We start from the raw sequence: 18248 nt of genomic DNA on the forward strand, positions 1-18248 counted from the left end.
TTATTTTCTAATAACGTTCCTAAATTATCTGGTATAGTTAACAGATAGCAGAATAATGTATTTCTGAGACCTTTTGAAAACATTTCTCACTTTTTAAATATATTGTAAGGTTAAACACAAGGAATCTTGAATTAAAAAATTACACACATACTTGTTTTCATTTTGTTTTATGTATTGTGATTATTAGCTTGGGACAACAAGGACATAAATGTAATTATCTTAATGACAGTGTTAAGAAAGAATATTGAAATTGTTGAATAAAAGATGACTAATTTTATATATGAAGACATTTTTAAGCAAGGGAAAAATAATAAATAGGGAATGTCTTGTACCTAAGCAACATAATTACTTCTTTTTTCTCCTAAAGGATGGATTCACTTCTTGCCATTTTAAAATCATCAGATATTTCCTTTTTCTGTGTTGGATAATCCACATTGTAACACAAGCATGGCTACTTTAACATGAGAATGGAATGACATTATTTACATATGAATACATATTTAGAACAGTATTCGCTTAATAACTTGTGTGCAGCAAACAGAAAGGTATATGTAAATTACAAGTGACAAACATCCTTTGTGATAATGAAGACTGATTACTTCAAAAAAAGCATTTACTCATGTATGCAATTAATGGATGACAAACACTTTTCACACTAATATTTCCTCAAATTAAAATCATTATAGAAAACAATACTGATTATCTGCTATATGTTTTACCAAAAAACTGGCACAACTTTCTATTGAAATAAAATGCTAGTTTGTACTTAAAAGTTCAGATATGAAAATCTCTACTTTCCCACCTTGGAATGAAGCATTTTGTGAGTAGCCAAAAGCTAGAACTTCAGAGCAACACCTATTAATTACATCCCTGAACCAGCTGAGTCCATGGCCCAACACCACTGGCAACCAATATGGCACATACTGAGATGCTAAACAGTCTATTGTCAGTGTAAAGCACCAAGAGGAAAGAAAGGCACCATGGCAGGGCAGAGCGCTGACCTTCTCGGGTGTGTGCATGTGTGTGTCATGTTTTGAATTGACCACTGTGTTTATGTACTTAGTTTTGGTAAACTCTGTTTTTCAGAACAGTTTTAGATTTACAGAAAGTTGAGAAGATAGTACAGAGAGTTCTCATGTACTCCCCATATAGTTTCCCCTATTATTAACATATTAGAATTTTTATTTTTTATCATTAATGAACCAATATCAATACATTACTATTACCTAAAATCTATATTCAGATTTTCTATTTTACCCAGGATACTATACAGAATATTCTTTTCTAGGATACCGTACAGAATAGTCTATTTTGTTTTCATGTCTCCTTAGACCTTCTTGGCTGTGACAGTTTCACAGACTTTCCTAGCTTTTAATGACATTGTCAGTTTTGAGGAGTACTGGTCTAGTATTCTGTAGGACGCTTCTCTATTAAAATTTGTCTTTTTGGGTGTCATGATTAGACTGGGATTATGGGTTTGGGGCAGGAAGAGCCCAGAGATAAAGTATCATTTTCACTACGTCATCTCAAGGGTACGTACTATCAACAGGGTTTATCACTGGATGTTCTTGCCCCCCTGGCTGGGTAGTGTCCATCAGGATTTTTCACTGTGAGGTTACTCTCTTCCTCCCTCCTTCATTCTCTACTCTTTAGAAAGCAGTCACAATGCACAGACTACGCAGAGGTGGTGAGGATTTGTGATTCCCCACTGAGGGTGTAGTATCTACATACATTATTTAAATTATTCTGCAGGAGAAATTTGTTCTTTCTCTTCATTTACTTACATAATAATTTATATCAGTATGCCTGATATTTATTTTATATTCTGTATTCTGATCCAATAGGACTTTATCCATTTTCTAACTCAGATTTTTCCCACTGACCATTGGAAGCGCTTTCGTTTGGCTCCTGTCTTTCACGTAACATCCATAATTGCAGGAATGTTTTTTAGCACTTTCCTACTTTTCAGAGATACAAGATGTTCCATGCTTATCTCATATATTTCCTGCCCCAATCCTAGAATTAGCCATTTCTCCACTGATCCCTGGGTCTTTTTCTTTGAGAATCATTTAGAAACAGTTTTGAGATGGAAGACAGGTATTGCTTTCCCTTGTTGATACCGCTATATTGTTATATGTAATACATTAGTCTATCTGTCTGTCTGTAAATATGTATTGTAAAATAAATTTGGTAAACAGTGCTTATCGTGAGCCTTTAATTTTGGCAGGTCTTTATGGTTAGAAAACCAAAGGGAGCGTAAGCCAGAAGAGCAGGTGCCTTGGTGGCCCTCTCAGCTCTCCTTGGTTTTCAACTTGGCCTCAGGGCACACCACGTACCTGCCTTATAATTTGGTTCCACATTTCAAAAATCATATAAAGTCATTTGCTTTATATTTCAAAGATTTAAATGTCTAGTTTCCATCTAATTGATGATGAGTGTCCATAAGCTTAGAAAGCAAGCTTTCTATGAAGTGCACCTTCTCCCACCGTCTCCAGCTGACAAAGGATTCTACAAACCTCTGGAACTTTGCTTTAGTTTATTTTATTCTGTTCTGGATCAAATTATTATTGCAATAAATACTTATTGGCTGTCTGCTGGACAGAGCGCTATACTGGTGACTCTTCCCAGAGGTGCTTAGAGTTTGAGGAAGAAAATATAAGTTAATAGATAATGACAAATACAATGACATAAATATTTGAAAGGCAGTGTCCTAAGAGTGGGGACTATGACAGCTCGTGGGCATTTTGCAGGTTCACAGAAAGTTTTCTGGAGGAGATGATATCTAAACTGAGATTTTCAAATAAAGAGGAGCTAGAGACTCAGAGGATGAGAAAGATGTTTCAAGTTAGCTGCAACTTTGTGCAACTCAGTCTGCTGGAACAGAATTCAATAAAAAGAATTTGAGATGAAGCTAAAGAGAAGAAGGTTCCAAGCCATGATGAGCCATTTGGCTCACAGCAAAATTAAATTAATAGGCAGAGAAAGGATTTTCCCATGGAGGAGAAGGTTAAAAGGGATCAAAAGTACATCCAGGAGGGTTGTGGCATCCTAGAAGCGAAGGAAAGGGTTTTTCTATAATATGAGAAAATGATGGACAGCGGGTATGAGAAACTGAATACACAAATGGACAATGGCCAGATCATAGATAAAAATAGAACTCGGGACCACACCATCAGCAACCATTGGAAGAAGCCAAACCATAATCTACCATTAGTTGGGTTCAAAACAGCCAAGATATGAACATTAACTTCCAGCTTCCTTGATTTTTGCCCTTGTTTCCAACTTAGAACCATTCAGAGAAATCCAATTATTCTCCCTTCATAGTTATTTGGGGCCTTTTGTGGTTCCATAAAAATTCTAGGATTTTTAATTTTTCAATCAGTTTTGATATGGATTGCATTGAGTTTCTAGGATGCTTTGGGTAGTATAGCTAGTCAGTTTAACAATATTAATTCTTCCAATCCGTTAAATAGGATGGCTTTCTATTTTTTGTGTCCTCTTCAATTTCTTTCATCAGTGTTTTGTAATTTTCACTGTAGAGTTTTTTTTATATGTTTGATTAATTTTATTAGATTGGTTTTATAGCTGTTATAAATGGGATTGCTTTCTTATTTTTTCAGTTGTTATTGATACATAGAAGCACTACTAATTTTCATGTGTTAATTTTGTAGTATTGCCACTTTACTCAATTTATTTATCAGTTCTAAGAGGTTTTTTGGTGTAGTCTACATATAACATCATGTCATCTGCAAACAGATCATTTGAATTCCTTCTTTTCAATTTGGATGCTTTTTGTTTCTGTCCCTTGCTTGATAGCTCTGGCTAGGATTTCGAGTACCATGTTGAATAAGAGTGGTGAAAGTGATCATCCTTGTGTTTTTCCAGTTCTTAAAGAAAAAGCTTTTAGTTTTCCTGTATTTAGTATGATACTAGCTTTGGGTTTGTCATATATGACCTGTATTTTGTTGAGATCGTTTCCTTTCATATCTAATTTGTTAAGAGGTTGTTTTTTTGTTTTTGTTTTTGTTCATCAAAAAGCGATGTTGAGTTGTATTAAGTGCTTTCTCTGCATCTATTGAGATGATCATATAGTTTTTGTTCTTCACTCTGTTGATGTGATGGATCACATTTATTGAATTGTGTGTGCTGGGCCATCCTTATATCCCTAAGGATGAATCCCTCTATCATGGTGTATAATCTTTTCGTTGTGCTGTTGGATTTGGTTTGTTAATATTTTGTTGACGATTTTTACATATATGTTCTTCACAGATATTGCCTTTTTGTTTTTTTTGATTTTGTCCTTATCTGGTTTTGGTAATGCTGCCCTCGTAGAATGAGTTAGGGAGAATTCCCTCCTCTTCAGTATTTTGGAATAGTTTAGGAAGAAATGGTGTTTGTTCTCTATAAGCTTTGGAGAATGCAGGAGTAAGGCCATCTGGTCCTTAGGGAATTTTTTGTTCTTGTTTTAGGAGACTTTTCATTTCTGACTCAATCTTGTTAGGTGTTATTGTTCCGTTCAAGTTTTCTATTTCTTCTTGGTTCAATCTTAGTAGGTTGTATGTGTCCCAAAACTTACCCGTTTACTCTAGGTTTTCAAATTTAACAGCGAATAGTTGATCATCGCAGTCTCTACTGATCCTTTATATTTCTATGGTATCAGTTTTAATGTCTCATTTTTTGTTTTGAATTTTATTTATTTGGCTCTTCTCACTTTTTTCTTAGTCTAGTTAATGGTGCTTTGCTTTTGTTTATCTCTTCAAACAACTGACTTTTTGTTTTGTTGATTTTCTTTTTTTAAATAAAGACAGGATCTCACTCTGTCACCCAGGCTGGAATGCAGTGGCACACTCTCAGCTTCCTGAAGCCTCAACCTCCTGAGCTCAAGCGATTCTCCCACCTCAGCCTCCCAAGTAGCTGATACCAGAGGAGTGCAACACCATGTCCAGCTAATTTCCTTTAAAGTTTTTAAATTAAAAAGTTTTTTTTCTTTTTGAGATGGAGTCTTGCTCTGTCCCCCAGGCTGGAGTGCAGTGGCATGATCTCAGCTCACTGCAACCTCTGCCTCCCGGCTCCAAGCGATTCTTGTGCTTCAACCTCCTGAGTAGCTGGGATGAGAGGCAACTGCTACCATGCCCGGCTAATTTTTGTATTTTAGTAGAAATGGGGTTTCTCCACGTTGGCCAGGCTGGTCTCAAACTCCTGACCTCAAGTGATCTGCCCTCCTCGGCCTTCCAAATTGTTATAGGTATGAACCACTGGGCCTGGCCTTGTTGTTCTGTTGCATTGTTTTTTCAGCCTCTGTTTTGTTTAGTTTTCTTCTGATCTGTCTGATCTTTCTTATTTCTTTTCTTCTACTGATTTTTGGTTTGGCTCATTCTTGCTTTTCTAGTTCCCCAAGGTGCAGCATTAGACTACTTATTTGAAATCTCTCTACTTCTTTGATATAGGCATTTATTGCTCTAAACTTTCCTCTTAGTACAGCATTTGCGGTATCTTATACATTTTGGTATGTTGTATTTCTACTTTTATTTGTTTTGAGAATTTTTAAAATTTTCTTCTTAGTTTCTTCATTGATTCAATGGTCATTCAGGAAATGTTGTTTAATTTCCAAGTATTTGTACAGTTTCCAAAGTTTCTAGTATTGATTTCTAATTTTATTTTATTGTGGTCTGAGAAGATACTTAATATGATTTCAATTTTTTAATTTGTTGTGACTTTTTCTGGCCTAACATATGGTCTATCCTGGAGAACATTCCACATGCTGATGACAAGACTATATTCTGTAGCTGTTCAGTGAAATTGCTTGTATCTTAATTATTTTATTTCTATTGCTTGTTTTGAATGTATTTTGTTCTTCTCTTTGCAGGATCTTAACATTGTAGCTTAGATTATTGAGCTGAGACTAATATATGCATTTATTATTACAAAATTTCCTCTCATAGCCTTAGCTGCATTGCACATACTTTGGCATGCTGTATTTTCATCTTCATTCTGTGTTTTTAAATTTTCCTTAAGACTTCCTTTTTGATCCAAAGGTTATTTACAAGTGTGTCGTTCAGTTTGCAATAATGTGAAGATTTTCTTGTCATCGTTCTCTTACTGAGTTCTGCTTTTATTTTATTTTGGTACAGAAAATGCTGTGTCTGATTTTAGTTTTAAAAAAGTTGTTGAGGCTTGTTTTATGGCTCAAAATATGGCATATCTTGTTATATATTTTGTGGACATATAAAGAAAGCATATATATTCTGCTGTTGTTGAGTGAATTATTTTATAAATGTTGATCGGATCTTGTTGGTTGACAGTGTTGTTGAGTTCTAGATTTTCTCTTCAATTTTGTGAAAGATGAGTCTTGAAGCCTTCACTATAACTGTGGGATTTTTCTGCTATTTCTCATGTCAGTAGATCAGCTTTTGCTTCACATATTTTGTAGGTCTGTTGTTTATAAATGTATAAATGCATATACATTTATGATTTTTATGTTTTCTTGATGTATGGCCCTCTACCACTATATAATGTCTCTTTCTGCCTCTAGTGATCTTTCTTTCTAAATTCTACTTTATCTAATACTAATATAGCCATTCCTGCTTTTCTTTCCTTGTTTGTGTTAAATATTCTTTGCCATCCTTTAAATTTTAACTTGCCTTTATCATGATATTTTAAATGCAATTCTTATAGGGAGCTTACAGTTGGGTAATGGTTTTTAGTCCACTATGCTAATCTCCATTTTCAGTTAGTGTGTTTAGTATTTTTATATGCAATTTAACTATTAGTGTTTTATAGTTTAACTCTACCATTTTGTTTTGTTTCTCTTCTTTTAATACTTTATTTTTTTCCTGCTCTCCTATGGCTTAACTGAACAATTTTTAGTATTTCATTTTGATTTGTATGTGGTGTATTTGAATGTATCTCTTTGGATAGCATTTTAAGTCATTGTTCTAGATGTTAAATATACAGAACTTATGGTGTCTGCTGTAATTTTAGTTTGAGTGAAGTATAGAAAAGTAACTTGCCATTATGTCCTGTTACGTGGTAAACTGTGTCCCTCAACTATTTATATGTTGAGATCCTAACCTCCAGTGTCTAAATGTGATTATAATTGGAGATAAGGTCGTAATAGTAGTGAATAAATTTAAATGAAGTCATTTAGGGTAGACCCTAATCCAATATGGCTAGTGTCCTTTTAAGAAAGGAAATTAGAACACAGACATACATAACAGAAAGACCGTGTGAAAACACAGGGAGATGATGGCCATAGGCAAGCCCAGGAGGGAGGTCTCAAAAGAAGTCAACTCAGCCAGATGCGTTGGCTCACACCTGTGATCCCAGCACTTTGGGAGGCCGAGGTGGGTGGATCACAAGGTCAGGAGTTCAAGACCAGCCTGGACAATATGGTGAAACCCTGTCTCTATTAAAAATACAAAAATTAGCTAGGTGTGGTGGCGCACGCCTGTAATCCCAGCTACTCGGATGGTTGAGGCACAAGAATCGCTTGAACCCGGGAAGCAAAGGTTGCAGTGAGCTGAGATTGTGCCACTGCATTCCTGCCTGGGCAAGACTCTGTCTCAAACAAAAAAAAAAAAAAAAAAAAAGAAAGAAAGAAACTTAACTCAGCTGATACCTTGATCACAGCCTCCTGGACTCAAAAAATGTGAGAAAATAAAATTCTGCTGTTTAAACCACCCAGTCTGTGGTACTTTGACTTAAATGATAGCATAAGTTACTTAAAATACCCTATTCCTGATTCATTATTTGTATATTAAGCATAACAGCATGTTTCAGTTGCTGTTTCTTCTCATCAGTTTTGGCAGAGTTGGTGAGGGAATGCATACTGCCAGGACAAATACAAATGTATTTATAAAACTCACATCTTTTGGAGGTGGCTTTTCAGAGATATTAATCTCATAAAAAGCTGATCAAAGAATAAAGATGAATCTTTGAGTCTACAAAGGAATACAAAAAATCAATATGTTATTTTCTTATTTGAAGCTTTAAGTTTCAGCATAACAGAATAAAATTACTATCACCTGAGAATCTACAGAAAAGAAGTTGTTGAAAGTAAGCATACATATTTGGATTAATTTGATATTTATGTATTTATTTAGAGACAGACTCTCACTCTATTGCCCAGGCTGAAATGCGGTGGTACACTCAGAGCTCATTGCAGCCTTAAACTCCTGGACACAAACTATCCCCTTGCCTCAGCCTCCCAAGTAGCTGGGACTACAGACATGCCCCACTACACCTAGCTAATTTTTTAGAAACTTTTTGTGGGGACAGGGTTGTCCAGGCTGGTATTGAACTTTTGGACCCAAGCAATCATCCTCCATTGGCCTCCCAAAGTGTGGAGATTACAGACCTAAGCCACTGTGCCTAGCCCATATTTGATTTTAAATTACCTTGAGTATCATTTTTCCTCAAGCAAATTTGTGCATTAATTTTGCAGGGCAATAGAGGTGAAAGAAAACTGAAAACATTGCAAGGTATATTTGTTATGTGTAAAATGTTTGAAAATATAGTTGATTCATAAAGCGAGATAAAAGACAATGTGGAGATAAGTTATATATACTTACCATGTTAGTTTTCCACTGTGGCCACAACAAATTACCCAAAATTTATGCTTAAAAACAATACCCATTAATTATACCTTCATTTCTGTGGGTCAGAATCTGGGCATGGTGTGACTGAGATGGTTCCTAGCTTGAGGGCTCACAGTACTAAAATCAAGGTGTCATCAGGGCTTAGTTCATTGTTCATGGCTTAGAGGAAGAATCTCCTTACCAGATCATTTGGATTGTTGACTAAATTCAGTTCCTTACATTCTAGGGCTGAGCTTGCCACTTCCTTGCTTTGCTTTGACAGGCTGCCCACATTCCTCCCCATGCTTCTTCGGGGCTCCCTTTAGCGGGGATAAGCTGAGGTCCTCGGATTCTTTGGATCTTTCCGACATCTCCTCTTCTGCCAGAGAAAGTTCTCTGCTTTTAAAGGTTTATGATATGATATTGGGCTTGTTTGGTCATCCAGTATAACCTTCCTATCTTAAAGTCCATAATCTTAATTATAGCTACTCTCTCTCTCTATATATATATATAAAATATATATACTATATGTATGCTGTATATATATATACACTATATATATGCTATATATATATGCAGTATATAAGACTATATTTGTCTTATAGTGTAACATCTTCACAGGTTCTTGGGATTAAGATGTGGACATTGTTGGGGAGCTGGCCTTCCAGACATGCATTCCAAAGAGAGATATGTTCTAGTTCCACATTCTTTTCTCCTTCTTAATGGGAAAAAATGGAAAGGAAACCACAATTTGCTATGTTTTTCATCAATTACTCTAATTCTTTATAGAACAGGATAATAATAAAAATTAATCCAAATACAAACATAATAATAACCATAGATCTAACAATAACCATACAGTCTAAGCATAAAAATGGCCTAAAAACTGTGATGATCAAATAGATCTGGTAAGAAATTTTAAACTCCTGAAGCTTCTTACATCTTTATTCAATCACCAGAAGATCATGTCATCTTAACCAAGTCTCTAAACTATGCTTCTTGTTGTTTGACTAGCAGAAGAAATCCCATATAAGTTTTAAAAGCCACCATAAACTTATGTATGGTGTTTTCATTACATAAGACACTCATGGTATATCATTTAGAAATACCATCTTTGCTGCATACCAGATGTAGCTAACTAGAAACAAACAAACCACAAATGGTCCTGAATATAGCATGATTTATATTGAATTACATAATTTGTAAAGTGAATATGCTATTTTATTGTAAAGGTAAATCCTAAATTAAATAAATGAAGTATTTATGATATTGTACATTAAAAAATCAAACTTCAAACACAATCTGTAATATGTTGTTAAAGTAATAGAATATATCATGTTTTATATATTATCTAATTTGATTATATAAATATTTTAAGCATTTGAATTTAGGACTGAAATATTTGGAAGCTTATTTGTTATCTCTCAAACCTATAACATCTCCTAAATGACTTCATCTTAATTAAAGTTTTAGCACACAGAAGTGGATATATTAACCTGAAGCAGAATTTCTTTTATCTTACAGTGACTATAGTGATTAAGAAGGCCTGGCCTGGTGTGGTAACTCACGCCTATAATCGCAGCATTTTGGGAAGCCAAGGTGGACAGATTACTTGAGGCCAGGAGTTCGAGACCAGCCTGGCCAACATAATAAAACCTCATCTCCACCAAAAATATAAAACTACTCAGGCGTGGTGGTTCATGCCTGTAGTCCCAGTTACTTGGGAGGCCGAGGCAGGAGAATGGCTTGAACCTGGGAGGCAGAGGTTGCAGTGAGCTGAAATTGCACCACTGTACTCCAGCCTGGGCCACAAAGAGAGGCTCTGTCTCAAAAATAGATAAATTAATTAAATTAAAAATTTAAAAGGCCTTAACATTTCCCTTACCTTGACTAAACTTTAAATAGGTTTCTTTCTGACTACAGGCACCTGATCTTCCTCTTCTTGGGACATTTATTTTAGAAAACTTGAAACTCTAAATTCTTTCCTTTAAGGAAATTCCTTTGAGATGTAATTCTTTTTAAAAGCTTGTCAATCATTTTATGACACCAGAATGTCTTTCTGAAGGACCTGGGAGCCTTCCCTGAAAAGGAATCATCAAGGAAAATATGGCTTCCATCTCCCAGTCTCTATGGGGAGCAGGGGCCTAGCTCTAATAAGCACCAAATAGTAAACAGAGATGGCTTGATCACAGTGACCAGCCTTCACCCTAATGTCCTCCAGGACTTTCCCACAAATTCATGCCAGCGCTTAAAAACCTCCTGACAGTTTCTTTCAGTGGAGTTGAACTCAGTTTCTCTCCCCTATCAAAATAACCTTGAATAAAGTCTCCCTTTCCTGTTTAACTTGCCTGGTGCAATTTTTCTTTGACAATAGAAAAAAAAATAAATTTTATTTCAATGGAAATAGAACTCCAATAATAGTATTGGGAGACAAGAAATATAACATCATAGGGGACATAATACATCCAAAAAAATCATATTAGAATTCAAAGTTATGTGCTGTGGAGAAACAGAGGTTTCAAGTCTTGTAAAAATGTTACAGGAAAGGGGTCCTGATCCAGATCTCCAGAGAGGGTTCTTGAATCTCACACAAGAAAGAATTCAGGGCAAGTCCACAGGGTAAAGTGAAGGCAAGTTTATTAAAAAAGTAAACGAATAAAAAGAATGGCCAGTCCATAGACAGAGCAGCCCTGCGGGCAGTTGGTTGCCCATTTTTGTGGTTATTTCTTGATGATATGCTAAACAAGGGATGGACTATTCATGCCTCCCCTTTTTTAGACCATATAGGGTAACTTCCTGACATTGCTGTGGCATTTGTAAACTGTCATGATGCTGATGGGAGTGTAGCAGTGAAGATGACGAGATGTTACTCTTGCGGCCATCTTGGTTTTGGTGGGTTTTATCTGGCTTCTTTATTGCAACCTGTTTTATCAGCAAGGTCTTTATGACCTGTATCTTGTGCTGACCTTCTATCTGATCCTGTGACTTAGGATGCCTTAACCATCTGGAAATGCAGCCCCGTAGGTTTTAGCCTCATTTTAACCAGCTCCTATTCAAGATGGAGTTGCTCTGGTTCACAGGCCTCTGACAAAAACATCTCTCACCAATTTCCCAAAGAATACACAGAGTAAAATAATCAAAGATTTTGTTGTTAAAAATAACTAGTGCTTTAGCATTTCAAAAATAATGATCCTTGTTAAAAGGCAGCTTTTTAAGGTTCAAGAGAATTTAAACTATTTCTCTTACTAATAGACTTTTTTTTTTTCCAATTCCTTGGATATCCTTGGGCTATCAGTGTTACTAAGATACAGTTAAAGAAAAAGAAGAAGGAAAAAAAAAGCCTGATCCTTGAAAAAGGTTAGCTTAACACCACAGAGATTCTAATTCCTAGTTTCATTATAGAATTAAATTAGATTGAAATTGTTACCTTCCTTTTTTTTTTTTTCTTGAACATAGAGAAAGAACGTTAAGCTAATCCAGCATTGCTGCTCTTCAGTGTTTTGCAACCTTCCCTTTGCAGCAAGGGCAAAGGTCTAGCCATTGATATTCTGATGGGAATCTGCATGACATTGTTAGTAATGGGCAAATGATCTGAAAGTCCCCACACAGCCCATACCACTCTGATTAAAGCTTGGCATTTGTTTTCCTGTTCTTTGGAGCAGACAGCATGCTGCCTGGAATTAGAAATATGAAAGACAGAGGAACTTCACACTGTGCAGAGAATGTTTCTTGCTCTCCTATTTTCATAAGGCAGATGAGTCGCCAAACTTTCTTCAAAAATAACTTGGATCACTCAAATGTAAAGGTAGATTTCCTCAATATTATCTTTCCATAACATCCCACTCCATGCTCCTGAAATCCTTATGTGGCTACCCTTTCTTAGTTCCATTTAATAAAGGAATATTTCAATTGTCTTAAAGTATTAATGAAGAGATTTTGTTTTCTACAAAGTGTCACTCATCTGTAAGTCTTATGGTTGCTTTATGATTTGAGATGATTTGCTATTGATTAAAGACAACACAAAAAGTATTTTTATATAACTATGTATGTACAGCACAGTACTACTGTAGTGATCCAATGAATTCTTCTTGCCTGCTGCTCACATAGAGTCAATTTATCAAGACAAAGGATTGCAATGGAGAAAGAGTTTAATATGCACAAAGCTGGCTAAATGGGAGACTAGAATTTTATTAGTACTCAGATCAGGCTCCCCAAAATTTGGGGACTGGGATTTTTAAGGAATCATTTGGCAGGTATGGAGCTAGGGAGTGGAGGGTGCTGATTGGTTGGGTTGGAGATAAAATCATAGGGAGTCAAAGTGAGTTCTTCTTGCTGTCATGTGTTCCTGGGTGAGATCCCAGAACTAGTAGAGCCAGATTACCAGCCTGGTTAGCACCAGCTGGTGCATCAGAATGCAAGGTCTGAAAAATATCTCAAACACTAATATTAGATTTTATAATAGTGATGTTATCCATAGAAGCAATTGAGGTTAGGAATCTTGTAGCCTCTGGCTGCATGACTCCTAAACCATAATTTCTAATCTTGTGGGTAATTTGTTAGTTTTACACAGACTGTCTAGTCCCAAGCTAATTTGTTAGTTTTACAAAGGCTGTCTGCTCCCTTTGTGTTTGTAAAGAGCTACCATCGTTGTTTCAAAGTTAAACTATAAACTAAATTCTTCCTATAGGTAGCTCAGCTCATGCCCTGGAATGAACAAGGGCAGTTTGGAGGTTAAGGCAAGATGGAGTCTGTTAGGTCAGATCTTTTTCACTGTCATAATTTTCTCATCGTTATAATTTTTGCAAAGGTGGTTTCAGTAAAATTAGCATCGAGGCATCTAGAGTAGGTATATACACAATGACAGAGCCTAACCCTGCCGGGGTCTTTTTGTCACCTATAATATTAAGATAACATAATGGAGTCCATTTGCTTGAAAATTCACTGCAAGATGACTGAATTCTGCGTGTTACATGAAAATTCCTCAGAATTCATCGTGCTTAGATTTATAATTGTATTTTTCATATAATTAGTATCATTGACCTGGTAATGTTATTTGGTCATTGATTGATTATTAGAATAAAATAAAGCTGCTTGCATTACAAAAAAATGCATCTGCTACTCATAGTTATTGCTTCAGTTTTGTCAATCATCTCCCTAAGCCAAGCAGCTATGAAGTAGGGGAGCCAGGAGTTGAATGTTGGCATCCCAACTCCAGAGGCCCGTGCACCTAACAGAGAGATATCGTAGCCTTCTTTCAGGTTGTGTTTTGAAATACTTTCCTATTTAAAAAGGCATATTGGAATACAAGTAAATTCAAGAGACAGTCTTGAATGTACTATAATTTACATGAGCAATAAGTCACTCACAAGCTATAGTCTCATAATTGCAGGTTCCTTACAATACACCCCTGATTCAAAAATCTGTAAATAGAAATTGATACTCATTTATGGCAATTGTTCCCATGACTGAGCTAATTAAGGTGCTGTTGTACTAAGGGACCCTTTGGATGCTCTCACAGCACTCTGGCATCCACTTTACTTTTCCTTCCCTGACTTTGATACTAGAGCCTCCTGGCCGCACATAACGAGTGCTGGCTTAGTGATTTCTGCAACCTGTTCTGTTATGCATCGATCTATTTCCTGCTGCCTCCATTATCGAAGCCCTTGACGAAGAAGTATTACCTTCCTTCTGATGATAGCACCATGGTTTTGGCTAAATGGAAGGGTATCCATTAGGATATCCAGCAAACTATCTTAGATTTTTTTTTTCTCCCTGATTTACTCCTCAAATCAGTCCCTTAAATGCCAACACTATACAGTTTTGAGTCTCGGTATTAAAATCTGGTTTGGCATATGAATGACTTTGATTCTTACTTGCCTAAAACAGGGGAGATAAAATTGTTCTTTCCTGAAAACATCATATATAGTAAAGCCGATCCAACTTATATGATTTCATAAGTAAAGAATCCAAACTGTTGCTGAACTCTACTTTGCCTTTCAAGAAACCCTTGATAGAATCTGAGGGTAACAAGTTTATTATTCCCTTCTACATACTGACCCTACATCTTCTTTAAGTTCATCACTCACGATAATTTTATAAACTTCATTAGTTTTCCCATCTAGTGTCTTTTGACCTGGAACCATAAAGGGTACACAGATGGGCTTCAAGTGTCCTGCAACTTTTGTGAAATTACATGCAAAATATTAGTCACATATGCATTTGCATGTTTTTATGGAGATGAGTTTGGTAACTTTTATCATATTTTCTGAATGATTAGTGACTACAAAATTAAGGATCACTACAATGCTTATAGAATAGATGAGCAACATGGACTGGACTATGAATAACATTCCACATCAGACAGCAACAGTTTAAGTTAGACTTGCATATGCATCCTCTAAGCTTTCAACAGGCTATAACTCTTCTTCTGCCAGCGGTGCTATCAAAAAATATTCTCAAAGGCACTTCCATCACAATATAATTAGTTCTTGAATACACTGCAAAAACATACTCTTTATAGCATATCTAGGCTCATAAAGATGTGAAGTAAATGTCCCAGGGGAGAAAAGAAAGCAAACAACAACAAAAAAGTAAACTAAGAGAATGTAAAGTAGTCAGTAAATGCTAAACTCAAGATTGTCTTTGAGACATAGATGAGTTTCAGCACCGAGATTAAAACATGAAGCTTCAGCCCACAGCAATATTCTGTTGGTGCTATGGATTGAATTGTGTGTATCCCACCCACTCCCCAAATTCATACATTGAAGCACTAACTCTGAGTGTGACTGTCTTTGGAAACAGGACCTGTAGGAAGTAATTAAGGTTAAATGAGGTTATAAGGGTGGGACCCTAATCTGATAGGATTAAATCCCTTATGAGAAGAGACAAGAGGGTGTGAGGGGCACTACTCTTCTCTTTCTCTCCCTCTCTCTCTCCCTCTCTGTCTTTGCATCCCTGTTCCTCTCTCTCTCTTTTCCCACACTTCATCCTACCTGTGAGGACACAGAAAGAATGTGGCTGTTACAAGCTAAGAAGACAGCCTTCACCAAAAACTGGCCCTGCCAGACCTTGACCTCACACTCCACAGCCTCCAGAACTATGAGAAAATGATTTTTTGCTGTTTAAGCTGTATAGTAAAGAAGGCTGAGCAGATGGATACAGCTGGTTTCTCTAGGACACCAATATTTACCCAAAATAACTGGCCAATACCGTGTCAGGTCAGTCAACAATCTGGCACCACACAGAAGCAAGTACATTTTTTTTTCAGGAGGTAAATAACTCCAATTTTGTTCCACAGATTTCTAAGAATTAATTTAATTAAATATGAGTTAACAGTCAGATATCACCAAAAACATAAGAAATTCAGTTACAATAAGTGAGAGTTATTAGGAAAAATAAACAGATTCCCAAGGACTGCAGATATTAAAAATGAGTGAATAAATCATCCAGACATGAAATATTTAAAGTAATAAAAGATAGCATAAAACAACAAGCAAGGAATAAAAGATTACCAAAAATTAAGAAGAATTGGAAAATAACTGAAAACAACCTTAAGAAGTAAAAAAAAAAAAAAAAAAAAAAAAAAAAATTAGGAAGTGAAGGATAGATTAGACCCAAAGATAGAGTATTAGTAAAGAATCATTTCTGAAGGAATTAGGATAAATGAAAACTGTGGGATGAAGATAAGTGTTACTTAAAGGGATGTTTTATACATTTGAATGTTTCTGTAAAAGAAGAAAGGCTGGAAAATTAAGGCTAACCATTTAACAAGTAAAGATTAATAGAAAATAAAAACAAAAATAGAAGAAATAATATAATCACATTAAAAACAATCTATAAATTACAGGGAATACGCTGGGTGCGGTGGCTCACGTGTGTAATCCCTGCACTTTGGGAGGCCAAGGTGAGCAGATCACTTGAGGTCAGGAATTCAAGACCAGCCTGGCCAACATGGTGAAACCTTGTCTCTACTAAAGAAATGAAAAATTAGCCAGACGTGGTAGTGTGTGCCTGTAATCCCAGCTACTCGGGAGGCCAAGGCAGGAGAATCACTTGAACCCACGAGGTGGAGGTTGCAGTCAGCTGAGGTCGCACCATTGCATTCCAGCATGGGTGACAGGGTGAGACTCTGTCTCAAAAAAAAAAAAAAAATCTATTTTATCAATTTCTACATCTGGCTATACTTATTCCCTTTTATTTACTTCTTTTTATGTAATTTATTATTTATTTTCTATTTGTTTCTTAGTTTAAGTGCCATTGCTTTTATTTTTAATTTTTATTCTTTAATTATTGAGCCTTCTACAACTATTTCCTCAGCACAGTTCTTTTAGTATGAGTATTTGTTTATACGTAATAATTTAGGAGCAAGTTTTTAGATATCAAAATAATCTATTTGGTCACCTTTATATTACATACATGTATTTTTTGCTTGGTCAACAAGGTTATTATTAATATCTTTGAACTATATTATGTATTTCTAATTTATTGGATTCCACCAAAGAAATTAGACTGGAAAATGTGTACTTTATTAAATTGTTCTTTGTAGCAAAGTATCTTAACTTTTTGAACATTTCATAGACTCACTGAAGCAGGCACATAATCATTCACACATTTCGAGGGTCTACTTATCTATTCAGGTTGGTTTATTGTACTATTCCGGATTTCTGAAGAGGGTACTAAAATCCCCTTCTGGAGGTGTACTTTCCCCGAGTGTTCTTTGTTTAGATAAGACTTGGTGTTTTATGTAAACAACTGCTCTCCTCTTTTGGGTATTGTGACTGCTACATTTCCTTCATTCAGGGTGCTTGTTATTTCCTCACTATATGATATCTCTTTATTATACTTAGTGTTTCTGACCTTAATTTAATTTTGTTTGATTTACTATTCTCATTTATACATTCTTTTGTTTTAATTTTTTGATATCTATTTGTCCATCTCACTATTTCAGCCTTTTTTATTGATAGTTTCTTTTCAATGTAGTTCTTAAAAATAGCTATTTTTAAAGCCAGTGTAACAGTTTGCCTCTGAATATAATTTCTTTTTTTTGCGTACAATATGTGTGAAGTCCAGTATACTTGATTTTATTCTCCGTTCTTACCTTGTTTCTCGCTGATGCTACTTTGGGCTTCCACATCCTTTTTTGGGGGTGGGGGCGGGGCTGGTTAAAATAGCTCTTTAATTCATTTTGCTACATAGATATGTGTATATATGTATATATAGTATACATACACATACATACATGTATACACATATGTGCATATATGTATATATAGTAACTTTCCAAACATTATATGCTCATTTATAGTAATAAAGCAATTTTTTTCTCCTTTAAAAAGGTATGCAAAAAACTTGTTTACTTACCAGGAATAATAGTTAACAATACCAATTTGTCATCTTCATCTTTTTTTCCCCAGTGAAACAGGAAAGATAAAACGTTAAACGTATGAGGGGTGTGTGTGTGTGTGTGTGTGTGTGTGCATTTTTGTTGGTTAGTCATCCATCTAGATTGCCCAGAAACAGTCCCTTTTGCTAAGGCGATCATCACCTTAGCAGGACGATCACTAACATAGGCCCCCTTTCACTCTCAGAGGTGCTCTTGTGTAGACGATGTGTTACACGGTCATTCCGTTTATTCTTACTGATGACCTTCTCTTTCCCTGTGTTTATAATCAT

The sequence above is a fragment of the Papio anubis genome, chromosome 19 (assembly GCF_008728515.1).
Source record: "Papio anubis isolate 15944 chromosome 19, Panubis1.0, whole genome shotgun sequence".
Classification (NCBI taxonomy): Eukaryota; Metazoa; Chordata; class Mammalia; order Primates; family Cercopithecidae; genus Papio; species Papio anubis.